The sequence below is a fragment of the Ovis canadensis genome, chromosome X, assembly GCF_042477335.2.
Source record: "Ovis canadensis isolate MfBH-ARS-UI-01 breed Bighorn chromosome X, ARS-UI_OviCan_v2, whole genome shotgun sequence".
NCBI classification, from domain to species: domain Eukaryota; kingdom Metazoa; phylum Chordata; class Mammalia; order Artiodactyla; family Bovidae; genus Ovis; species Ovis canadensis.
The window spans coordinates 12,715,064-12,728,665 of record NC_091727.1 but is presented as its reverse complement, the minus strand read 5'-3'; the positions used below and the strand labels follow the sequence as shown (position 1 = coordinate 12,728,665).

General features: G+C 41.7%; 1 non-coding gene across 1 annotated transcript; it reads left to right on the top strand.

Annotated features, from left to right (window-relative positions):
• Nucleotides 1–2,953: 2,953 nt before the first annotated feature.
• Nucleotides 2,954–3,061, top strand: LOC138931319 (U6 spliceosomal RNA). The gene has a single exon (XR_011446561.1). It is a non-coding gene; the product is annotated as a U6 spliceosomal RNA (small nuclear RNA).
• Nucleotides 3,062–13,602: the final 10,541 nt, after the last annotated feature.

Sequence of the window (13,602 nt, the reverse complement as noted above, 5' to 3'; positions counted from 1 at the left end):
TTTGAGTCTTCATTTCCTTATGAAGCCTCCCAGATTGGATAAAATTCATATTACAGAAATGTGTGTGCTTTCTTCTTTTTTTTTTCCTTTAATTTTTATTGGAGTATAGTCAATTTACAATGTTGTGTTAGTTCCAGTTGTACAGCAAAGTGGATCGATTATACATACACATATATCTACTCTTTTTTCAGATTCTTTTCCCATATAGGTCGTTACAGACAATTGAGTAGAGTTCCCTGTGGTACACAGTGGGTCCTTGTTGGTTATCTATTTCATATACTGTGGTGTGTGTATGTCCATTCCAAAGTCCCAATTTATCCTCCCCCACATCCCTTAACCACCCGGTAACCATAAGTTTGTTTTCTCCATCTGTAACTCAGTTTCTCTTTTGTAGATAAGTTAATTTGCACCTTAAAAAAAATCTTCCACATAAAAGCAATATCATACATTTGACTTTCCCTGTCTGATTAACTTCACTTAGTCTGACAATCTCCAGGTCCATCCATGTTGCTGCAAATGGCATTATTGCATTCTTTTTATGACTAATACTCCTTTGTATATGTGTAGCACATCTTCCTTATCCTTTCCTATGCTATTTAGGTTGTTTCAGCTACTTATTTAGTATCTCAGCTACTGTAAATAGTGCTATGAGCATAGAGGTTCATGTATCTTTTCAAAGTATGGTTTTCTCTGGATATATGCCCAGGATTGCTGGATCACATGCTAGCTCTGTTTTTGAGTTTTTTAAGGAACCTCCACACTGTTTGCCATAGTGGCTGTCTGTACCAGTTTATATTCCTAGTAACAGTGTAGGAGGGTCCCCTTTTCTCCACATTCTCTCCAGCATTTATTGTTTGTACATTTTTTTAATGACGACCATTGATAGCTCTGGGGAAGGCAATGGCACCCCACTCCAGTACTCTTGCCTGGAGAATCCCATGGATGGAGGAGCCTGGTAGGCTGCAGCCCGCGGGGTTGCTATGAGTTGGACACGACTGAGCGACTTCACTTTTACACATTGGAAAAGGAAGTGGCAACCCACTCCAGTGTTCCTGCCTGGAGAATCCCAGGGACGGAAGAGCCTGGTGGGCTGCCGTCTATGGGGTCCCACAGAGTTGGACACTACTGAAGTGACTTAGCAGCAGCAGCAGCAGCACTGATACCTCATTGTAGCTCTGATTTGCATTTTTGTAATAATTAGTGATATTGAGCATCTTTTCATGTGCCTCTTGGCCATCTGTCTGTCTTCTTTGGAGAAATGTCCATGTAGATCTCCCACCCATTTTTTGATTGAGTTGTTTTTCTTATTTTTGATATTGAGCTGCATGAACTATTGGTATATTTTGGAGATTAAGCCCTTGTTCATTACTTCATTTGCAAATATTTTCTCCCATTCTGAGAGTTGTCTTTTCGTTTTATTTATGGTTTCCTTTGCTGTGCAAAAGCTTTTAATTTTAATTACATCCCATGTGTTTATTTTTTGTTTTTATTTTCGTTACTCTAGAAGATGGATCAAAAACAATCTTCCCGCTATTTATGGCAAAGTGTGTTCTGCCGATGTTTTCCTCTAATAAGAGTTTTATAGTATCCAGCCTTAAATTTAGGTCTTTAATCCATTTTGAGTTTATTTTTGTGTATGGTGTTAGGGGGTATTCTAATTTCATTCATTTACATGTATCTGTCCAGTTTTCCCAACCGTGTGTACTTTCTTTTTATTAATCTTTGTTTCTTATTTGTATTAGAAAAAATGAACGTTGTCTGTTTTCAGGTGCAAAATACTGACCTAGTACATCCCCAAGCCCCCGAGGAGGCCAGCTGTGCTTAGCAACTCCCCCAGAGGAAACCCATGTCTTGGCTATTGTAAGTGGTGTTGCTATGAACTAGCATGTGTCTTTTAGAATTATATTTTTGTCCAGATACATGCCCAGGAGTGGGACTGCTGGATCATATGGCAACTCTTTTTAATTTTCTTGAGGAATCATTGAAATTTCATGCATGCGTTTCCAAGGCCTTTTGTGCCCCACCTCAGAGGTCTGATGGCTTAGGAGCACTTCCACACATGCTTGTTGGGGCTTGGAGCTTTCTCTGAAGATAAGCTCAAGACTCTGCCCATTTCCCTTCTGGGTCCTTACCACCAACAAGCTGAAATGGGATTTTTGCTTTAAACAATGACCTTGGATTCCAATCTTGGCAGGACCTTTAAGAATATAAGGTGACTAAGGAATCTGAGCACTTTGGGGGCTCCCCATTATTAATCAGAGTGTGTGGGGGCTTCTCCAGTGGCTTAGTGGTAAAGAATTTGCTTGTAACACGGGAGAGGCAGGAGACCCGGATTTGATCCCTGGGTCGGAAAGATCCCCTGGAGGAGGGCATGGAAACCCATTCCAGTATTCTTGACTGGAGAATCCCATGGGCAGAGGAGCCTGGTGGGCTACAGTCCATGGAGTCGCAGAGTCAGACACAAGTGAAAGAGCATGTAGGAGTTGACAGCGCTACACAAATGCACTGATGTGCTCAGGGCAACAGAACTTTCTGGATGATGATGTGTTTATGCACATAAACATAAATAACAAAAATCATTTAAAATGTAAATAGAGCATCGAACCATACTAAGTCTTTAAGGCCTATTTTAGGTGCACAGAGTCAATATCACACAAGAATTAACAATATCCATCTATTTTGCGATTACAGCAGTTGATGGCAAGTAAGTCAAATCCTCAGCTGACCTTGCCAATCTCAGGAGGTTGTGTGCTGCTACCATGCACTTGTCACAGTGGCAGAATCTCCTATACGCACAAGTGCCAACTTACACCAGGTGACAAGGCTCAATGTGTCATATCTGAAAATTTAAAAGGCTTATCTTTTAGGAGATAAAGCAGCTATTTGTACTCATTGTGCTTTCAGATGCCCCATTATAACCAAGATGGTTTTGCACAATCAAAGTAATGTTACAGTGCTAGAAGCTTCAATAGCACATATACTAAAACTCGAATGATACAGAGATTAGCATGGCCCCTGCGCAAGGATGACACACAAATTCGGAGAAGTGTTCCATATTTCTTATAGTTTTGAACATAAAAAAATAATATTATGAATAGGATTCACAGAATATTTTTAAAGTTTACTGAAGGCAAGAATATACAATGGAGTAAAGACAATCTCTTTAACAAGTGGTGCTGGGAAAACTGGTCAACCACTTGTAAAAGAATGAAACTAGATCACTTCCTAACACCGCACACAAAAATAAACTCAAAATGGATTAGAGATCTAAATGTAAGATCAGAAACTATAAAACTCCTAGAGGAGAACATAGGCAAAACACTCTCCGACATAAATCACAGCACGATCCTCTATGATCCACCTCCCAGAATTCTGGAAATAAAAGCAAAAATAAACAAATGGGATCTAATTAAAATTAAAAGCTTCTGCACAACAAAGGAAACTATAAGCAAGGTGAAAAGACAGCCTTCTGAATGGGAGAAAATAATAGCAAATGAAGCAACTGACAAACAACTAATCTCAAAAATATACAAGCAACTTATGCAGCTCAATTCCAGAAAAATAAACGACCCAATCAAAAAATGGGCCAAAGAACTAAATAGACATTTCTCCAAAGAAGACATACAGATGCCTAACAAACACATGAAAAGATGCTCAACATCACTCATTATTAGAGAAATGCAAATCAAAACCACAATGAGGTACCACGTCACACCAGTCAGAATGGCTGCGATCCAAAAATCTGCAAGCAATAAATGCTGGAGAGGGTGTGGAGAAAAGGGAACCCTCCTACACTGTTGGTGGGAATGCAAACTAGTACAGCCACTATGGAGAACAGTGTGGAGATTCCTTAAAAAATTGCAAATAGAACTACCTTATGACCCAGCAATCCCGCTGCTGGGCATACACACCGAGGAAACCAGAATTGAAAGAGACACATGTACCCCAATGTTCATCACAGCACTGTTTATAATAGCCAGGACATGGAAACAACCTAGATGTCCATCAGCAGATGAATGGATAAGAAAGCTGTGGTACATATACACAATGGAGTATTACTCAGCTGTAAAAAAGAATTCATTTGAATCAGTTCTGATGAGATGGATGAAACTGGAGCCGATTATACAGAGTGAAGTAAGCCAGAAAGAAAAACACCAATACAGTATACTAACACATATATATGGAATTTAGGAAGATGGCAATGACGACCCTGTATGCAAGACAGGGAAAGAGACACAGATGTGTATAACGGACCTTTGGACTCAGAGGGAGAGGGAGAGGGTGGGATGATTTGGGGAGAATGACATTCTAACATGTATACTATCATGTAAGAATTGAATCGCCAGTCTATGTCTGACGCAGGATGCAGCATGCTTGGGGCTGGTGCATGGGGATGACCCAGAGAGATGTTATGGGGAGGGAGGTGGGAGGGGGGTTCATGTTTGGGAACGCATGTAAGAATTAAAGATATTAAAATTTAAAAACTAAAAAACTAAAAAAAAAACTATAAAAAAAAGAAAGAAAAAAAATAAAGTTTACTGAAAGAAAACTTAAGATTACATCCAACTTGCAATTTTTTATTTGCCTTCTTGACTGCTTTAGGTATGAAAAAATAGGACTCTGCATGTGCTTCTATAGTGTGAATTATTTGGTAGGTTGCTCTTTCTGGTAGATTTTCCCACCATTTTATTTTTTATTTTTTTCCCCACCATTTTAAAGTAAAGATACACATCTTTCAACCCTGAAATTAGGTGCATTCAATTTTAACAAATTATTTTTGAGTTTTAAAAAATATGTGGTAGAAATTTTGATATAGTTAATACACTCAATTATTTTCATTAGGAGAAGACAGACTATTTTCATGAATGATTAGTTCATGAAAGTATCCAACTATGTTGATAAGAAGAAAATAAAATGACAAAATGCCTGTTACAGTGCCCCCAAAGATGCTTGGGAGACTAGTAACTCATGGCAGATGACATGTATTCATGAAGCTTTAATTTCATGCAGTTATGCATTTCTCACAAATCACTTTGGTTGTGTGATCTTCACACTGAGGGATTTGTTTAGATAAAGCCATTTATGATTTCAGTTGTTAAACTACAATATTTTATAGCATTTATTCAGTGCATCCTGATTTCTTTAAGGTTTAAATGTTACCGTTTTTCCTGAAAACTAAAAAGTCTCTCCTGGTATAGAGGACCTGGTCAGCTCCTATTGTTAGAACTGAAACTGCCCTGAGATAGTCTTGAGTTTTAAGAACACATTTTACTTGCATTGTCAGTTCAGTTCAGTTCAGTTGCTCAGTCTTATCCGACTCTTTGTGACCCCATGAATCGCAGCACGCCAGGCCTCCCTGTCGATCACCAACTCCTGGAGTTCACTCAAACTCACATCCATCGAGTCGGTGATGCCATCCAGCCATCTCATTCTTTGTCGTCCCCTTCTCCTCCTGCCCCCGATCCCTCCCAGCATCAGGGTCTTTTCCAATGAGTCAACTCTTTGCCTGAGGTGGCCAAAGTATTGGAGTTTCAGCTTCAGCATCAGTCCTTCCAATGAACACCCAGGCCTGATCTCCTTTAGGATGGACTGGTTGGATCTCCTTGCAGTCCAAGGGACTCTCAAGAGTCTTCTCCAACACCACAGTTCAAAAGCATCCATTCTTCGGCGCTCAGCTTTCTTCACAGTCCAATTCTCACATCCATACGTGACCACTGGAAAAACCATAGAATTGACTAGACGGACCACTGTAGACTTCTCAAATTCAGTAACCTGTCCTTCATTATAAAAGATCCCTGTAACCCAGTCACCATCTTTTTTTTTGGTGGGAGTGGCTTCACTCAGCTTGTAGGATCTTAGTCCCCCAGCAGGGATTGAAACCGCTCTCTCAGCAATGACAGGACAGAATCCTAACCACCAGAGAATTCGCTCCACACAGTCCTTTACTCTAAATCTGTTGTAGGATTTTCCCCTCCTCCAGTCACGATGATATATATTGACCCATCTTGTTCTTTTCTGATAACCATGATGAGCAATGACTATATTTTTGCAGGCTAAAGCTAGAACTCAGCAAGGCTAACCAGCCCCTCTGAGAATTAAGCCTGTTCTCAATAACGCTTTGTGGGGCAGGGCCGGGGGGGGGGGGGGCGGTTGCGAGGGGGGGAGGGGCTAATATAGTGCTTGCGGCTGTGCTCAGTCGTGTCCACTCTTTGCGACCCCATACAGACATTGGATCAATTCATAATAATGGAGGGTTTTGGTGACTGTGACTCAAGTATCCACGTTATAATCACAATAATAATCATTAAGACCATAATATTCTCCGCCATTACAGCAATGCAAAAATCCAGATACGGGAAAATGGCCACATCACTGGACAGTTTTCACTCTGTCACGGCGACTTACTGCAGAGTATAAGTGTGATGTGGACTGAGCTAGATCCTGTGCCTCTGCCAAATGAGTGTGGCCCGACAATACTATGTTAATGCCACTGTGGGCTTCGTTACTCAGATTAACAGAAGACATGCTTATGAAATTAAAGCATGAAAATAGACACTATTCGGAATCTAGACAACACACAAAAGTAACTGCATAACAAGAGCACGGGATGGATTATGGTCCAAATATTGCCATGCTGTTACAAACGGGCTAAACCAGTGAGCTGCTTAGCCGAGAACAGTGACTCTGCACTCCAGAACCACTTAAGAGCTTTAAAAATGCTGATGCCCAATCCCCCCACACAGAATAATTTAATTGGCCCAGCGTGGAGTCCTGGGCATAGGATTTTTAGAAACTCCCTGACTCCTTTGGTGGACTGCCATGATTGTGAAGCACTAGGCCCCGGGGGAAATAAGAGGCCACAGAGTGATTTGGGCAGGATATTCCAGAAGGGGGCGCTCAGCTGATTCCATGTTTCTTAACATCCGTCCACGTCCCACTTGTTAACCTATTTTCGGAGAGGACTTTCTAACATAGATGCTACTCTAATTATTTTCAAAGTTTTTTTTTTTTTTTAAGTTTTCTAAAAGTAATGGGAATTCCCTGATGGCCCAGTGGTTGGGACTCCACTTCAGGGGCAGAGGCTCAATCCCTGAATGGGGAACTAAGGTCTCCCAAACCCTATGCTGCTGCTGCTAAATCGCTTCAGTTGTGTCCGACTCTGTGTGACCCCATAGACAACAGCCCACCAGGCTGCCCTGTCCCTGGGATTCTAGTGCAACCAAATAATAATAATTATAATGATAATAAAATGTGTAGTATCTTCCGATTTCAGGTTGAATATGGCAGATTAGATATATCCATTTATCTCTACTCTGTCCACAAAACCCCACTAAATGACAGTAAAGGAATAAAAAGAAAAGATATGTTCTTATTGACAAAACCGGAGAGCAGGTAACAGCAGCCAAGTGGGGCCAAGGTCACTTTAATGCTTCAGAACCCTGGAAAGCTCAGGAATTCTAAGCTATTTCTGAACGTTGAGGAAAAATTGATATCAGAGTGGGCATCTAGCCTGTCTGCTACAGTTTAAAACAAAGCAAAGAAAGAGCTGTACAAACATACTATAAGTTATAGAAGCAAACAGATGAAACTGCTAAGGACTGAAAATGGTTGTTTCTGGGAAGTGGGAACTGGGATGCGAAAAAGCAATTATTGGTTTTGCTCTTCTGAGAGCCCTGTGTCATTTGGCCTTTAAAATTAAATTCTGAAAGCAATTATCCTTCAATTAAAAAATAAGTTTTAAAAAAGCAAAAAAAAAAAGAAAATATTAAGCATATATAAAACTTAGTTAGTTTTTTTTTAAGCTACTTTTGAAATGCATTTGGGACTAAAGGTATGCAAATACTGCAGATATGAATGTAAAGTTGTAAAATCTTTCCAGGTGACAGGTGGGAAATATGCGTCAAAAACTTCAATGTGTGGAACATTTAGTCCAGCAATTTCACTCTTCAAATTTGTCCTGAGGAAGTAATTGGACAACCACTGCTTCGAGCATAAAATAAAAATTGGAAACTATCTATACACCCTACACCAGAAATTTGATTTGAACAAGTGATGGCTCCTCCATACAGTGAAATTATATGTAAATACTTTACATGATGGGTTGCACACCTCCCAGATGCTCAAAAATCCTAAAAGCCTGAAAACAAAAGTTGCTGGGCATGTGAAACAGTGAAATGTTGATATAGTGCTGTTGCGTGTGCACAGGTACAGTCTTTGGAGGAAAAGCAAAAATTGGCATTACATAAATAAAAAGTTAGATATACACTTTGATCAATTCTCATAGGGAGTCTAAAATGACTCCCATGAACTATAAAGTGCATGGAATTCTCCAGCCCAGAATACTGGAGTGGGTAGCTGTTCTCTTCTCCAGGGGATCTTCCCGACCCAGGAATCGAACCTAGGTCTCTTGCATGGAAGGGGGATTCTTTACCAGCTGAGCTACCAGGGAAGCCTGAGACCTTCTATGGATTTTTACCGATATTACATCCTGGAGTGGGAGGGGGGAGAAGAGAAATAACACATCTACCACATAAGTTTACAACCTACCTACATAAGTTTATGAACAAAGAAAACGAACCTATATGAATAATGCAGCTATGAAAGTTGACTACCACTAAATCCAGGAGTAATAACTGGATTAGGAAAAAAAAAAGGGTGACTCACATGGTAAACAATTGGCCTGCAATGCAGGAAACTCGGGTTTGATCTCTGGGTCGGAAGAGTCCCTGGAGAAGGGAATGGAAACTCACTGCAGTATTCTGGCCTGGAGAATTCCACACAGAGAGGAACCTGGCAGGTTACAGTCCATAGGGTGGCCAATAGTCCCACAGGACTGAGTGACTGACACTACAGAAAACAAAGCACAGCCCAAAAGACAATTACACCTGTGACAGAAACGCAGGATCACGCAGAAAGAGTTTTCTCCTTTTTCCAGGTGGCTCTCTCTCTGAAAGTCGCTCAGTCGTGTCCGACCAGAAACTGTCTGGCTCCTCTGTCCATGGGATTCACCAGGCAAGAATACTGCAGTGGGTAGCCATTCTCTTCTCAGGAGAATCTTCCCCAGGAACTGAGCCTGGGTCTACCTCATTGAAAGCAGGCTGTCTAAGACATCTGCTGCTGCTGCTAAGTCGCTGCAGTCGTGTCCAACTCCGTGCGACCCCGTAGACGGCAGCCCACTGGATCCCCCTCCCTGGGAAATTTTCCATTTCCTTCTCCAATGCATGAAAGTGAAAAGTGAAAGTGAAGTCACTCAGTCGTGTCCAACTCAGTGACCCCATGGACTGCAGCCTACCAGGCTCCTCCATCCATGGGATTTTCCAGGCAAGAGTACTAGAGTGGGGTGTCATCACCTTCTCCACTCTAAGCCATAAGGGAAACTCTAATCAGCAAAAGAAAAAAAAAAAGCCATCTGCCAATATTACAAGGCCCGGGTTCTGTTCGTGGGTAGCGAAAAATCTGTCTGGTTTCTTTGCTCAGTTGTGTCTGATCGGCCATCCGGTCTTCACTTGAAAAAGCCTATTGTGGTTTTATGGATATTGGGTCTTTCCCTTGTATCTCAGCTGGAAAAGAATCCGCCTACAGTGCGGGAGACCTGGATTCAAGCCCTGGGTTACGAAGATCCCTGCAAAAGGGGGAGCCTACCCACTCCAGCATCGTGGCCTGGAGCATTCCATGGACTGCATAGTGCATGTGGTCACAAAAAGTCAGACACGACTAAATGCTTTTCACTTTAAACTCACTGAAAATCAAACCTGCAAACTGAAATGATAAACAAAGAAAGCTTCAAGAACCTAAAAAACCTGCCCGAAATCATTTATTTTTCAACTTCTACTTTTCTACACAGGAATATTGATCTTGTTTAGTCTCACAGACCTCCAAAAATTGTTTGGTAATGGAAGTATTATTTCTTTCTTGGCCCTACTTGACCTCGTCTCCACCGCAACACAAGAGAAGAAGCTCAAGCACAAGCAAGAAATGGAATATAGGTATCACACTGCCCCTGGGCCATACTAATAAGAGGGAGCTCACTCCTAATTCACTGAGGATGAGAAGCAAAAAAAAAGGGTACGTCCCCATGAAGAGGTTGTAGCAGATCTTTCAACATAGTCGGATGAAGGCTCATTCTTCAAAATACGTTTAAATCTACAATAAACGGAAATAATAAATTGAATGTACTGCAAGGAGGGCATTCTGGTTATGCAAATGAATGCTGAATCCCCACCCCCAAGATTCTCCCCTTTCCCACCCCAGCTCCCACGAAGCCGGCTTCCAGTCCATTGTTCCCAGGCCCTTGACTCCATGTATTCTCTTTAATGCTCTTGGTCTGATTTCTTTCAAATAAAGTATTTTGTTGATGGCTTAAGAAACTGATATAGGAGCACTGCATTTGACACGAAGTTCACTATACTGTCAAATGAAACAGAGTGCCCTGAGTGCACAGGCCTGCCAAACTATTTGTGACCCCATGGACTGTAGCCCTCCAGGCTCCTCTGTCCATGGAATTCTCCAGGCAAGAATACTGCAGTGGGTAGCCATTTCCTTCTCCAGGAGATTCTTCCCCAGGAGCAAACCTCTTTCTCCCACATTGTAAGCAGAGTCTTCACTGTCTAAGCCACCACAGTGACTCTAATCACTAATTTTTTAAAAAGCTGTCTACCAATATAGGAGGAGCCGTTCCATTCCTGGGTCGTAAACATTGTCCAGTTCCTTTGCTCAGTCTTCACCAAACAGTTCTCCTGGGGCTTGTTCAAACGTATGTCCACCGAGACGGTGGGTGCTATATAATGAGTCAATGTCATCCCTTTCTCCTCCTGTCTTCAATCTTTCCCAGAATCAAAAAACCAAAAAAAATCTCATTCAGGATTATGAAAATCTTACTGACTAAAAATCTAGGACACGATTTCATGTGATAAATACACATCAAACTCTTAACTGCTGCAGCTGTAGAAAAACTGCCCAAAGCCCTCCACATTTCAAATTCTATTCTTCCACACAACAATATTGGCCTTGTGTATCTCACAAGGCCTCCAAAAATTATTGGAAGCTCGCCTCATCCCTACTTGGGCCTACCTCACCGAATCCTCAGTGAGACAAAAGACTCAGTTCCAGTAGAAACAAGGATAAGAGTAAACATACCGTAAAGAGCCTGCGAACATACTGATGGGTGACACTCACTCCTAACACAGTGAGGCTGAGGAGTGTCAAGGGTAAGTCTGGGTCAAGAGTTTGAGGCAGATCTTTGTGCCTAAGAGGATGAAGGCTCATTCTTCAAAATACTGCATGAAAAAAAATTATGATAAATTGAAATAATAAATAGAAACTATATTGTGTGCATTGCATTCTGGTTGTGCAAATGAACACTGATCCCCACCTCTGAGATTTGAGCCTTTCCCCCAGCTCCTGCGAAGCCCGCTTCCAGCCCCTTGTTCCCAGGCCCCTGACTCCATGTCTTCTCCTCGACGTTCTGAGTCTGATTTGTGTCGAATAAAGGATGTTGTCAACAGCTTAAGAAAATGATGTAGAAGCGCTGCATTTGACACAGAGAAGGTTCACTATAATGTCAAATGAAATAGAGTACCCCGTGTGCTCAGTCCTGCCCAGACAATTTGTGATCTCATGGACTGTAGCCCTCCAGGCTCCTCTGTCCATGGAATTCTCCAGGCAAGCATACTGCAGTGGGTAGCCATTCCCTTCTCCAGGAGAAGTTTCCCCAGGATCGAATCTGGGTCTCCCGCTTTGTAAGCAGACTGTTTACTGTCTCAGCCATCAGGGTGACTCTAGTCACTATTTAAAAAAAAACCCAAAACAAAAAAAGTGCCAAAATAGGAGGGCCGGGTTCCATCCCTGAGTCGAGAAAATTGTCCAGTTCATTTGCTCAGTTCTGTCCAACCAGCTTTCCTATCTGTCACTAACTCCCATGGCATGCTCAAACAAATGTCCACTGAGTTGGTGATGCTATCTAATGGTTTTCCCCAATGTAATCCCTTTCTCCTCCCATCTCCAATCTTTCCTGGCACCAGAAAAATCTCCTGGAAAGCGCGTTCACGATTACAAGAACCATACTGGTCAAATACCAAGCAATCTTACTGACCTAACAACCTTACCTGCCCCCTGAGAAAACTGTATGCAGGTCAGGAAGTAATAGAACCAGACATTGAAACCCAGACTGGGTCCATATTGGGAAAGGAGTAGTCAAGGCTGCATATTGTCACCCTGCTTATTTAACTTCTATGCAGAGTACATCATGTGAAAAGCCAGGCTGGATGAAGCACAAACTGGAATCAACACTGCAGGGAGAAGCATCAATAACCTCAGATATGCAGATGACACCACCATTATGGCAGAAAGTGAAGAACTAAAGAGCCTCTTGATGAAACTGAAAGAGGAGAGTGAAAAAGTTGGCTTAAAACTCAAAATTCAGAAAAGGAAGATCATGGCACCAGTCCCATCACTTCATGGCAAATAGATGGGGAAACGATGGAAACAGTGACTATTTTTTTGGGCTCTAAAATGACTGAGGACGGTGACTTCAGCCATGACATTAAAAGGCACTTGCTCCTTGGAAGAAAAGCTATGACCAACCAAGACAGCATATTAAAAAGCAGAGACATTACTTGGCTGAAAATGGTCCGTCAAGTCAAAGCATTTTTTTTTTTCGAGTACTCCTGTAAGGATGTGAGAGTTGCACTTATGTAAAGAAAGCTGAAGTCCGAAGAACTGAGGCTCTTGGACTGTGGTCTTGGAAAAGACGCTTGAGAGTCCCTTGGACTGTAAGGAAATCCAACCAGTCCATCCTAAAGGAAATGAGTCCTGAATATTCATTGGAAGAACTAATGCTGACACTGAAATTCCAATACTTTGGCCACCTAATACAAAGTACTGACTTACTGGAAAAGACCCTGATGCTAGAAAAGACTGAAGATCAGAGAAGAAACAAGAAAACAGAAAATGAAATAATTACATAGCACCATGGATTCAAAAGTATGAGTAAGCTCCCAGGACGGGTGACAGGAAAACCCGAAAAGCCACAATGTACGGGGTTACAAAACAATCAAACAAGACTGAGTTCAACTGAGCAGACTAAAACCTAACACAAGAAACAAACACACAGAAAACTGTTAACTATAACAACCCCAGCCAAAAGGCCTGTGTCAAAAAAATTTCGTCTCCCACTTCATGGGAAATAGATGGGGAAACAGTAGAAACAGTGTCAGATTTTATATTTTGGGGCTCCAAAATCACTGTAGATGGCGACTGCAGCCATGAAATTAAAAGACGCTTACTCCTTGGAAGAAAAGTTATGACCAATCTAGATAACATATTCAAAAGCAGAGACATTACTTTGCCGATTAAGGTCCATCTAGTCAAAGCTATGGTTTTTCCACTAGTCATGTATGGATGTGAGAGTTGGACTGTGAAGAAGGCTGAGTGCCGAAGAATTGATGCTTTTGAACTGTGGTGTTGGAGAAGACTCTTGAGAGTCCCTTGGACTGCAAGGAGATCCAACCAGTCCATTCTAAAGGAGATCAGCCCTGGGACTTTTTTGGAAGGAATGATACTAAAGCTGAAACTCCAGTACTTTGGCCACCTGATGCGAAGAGT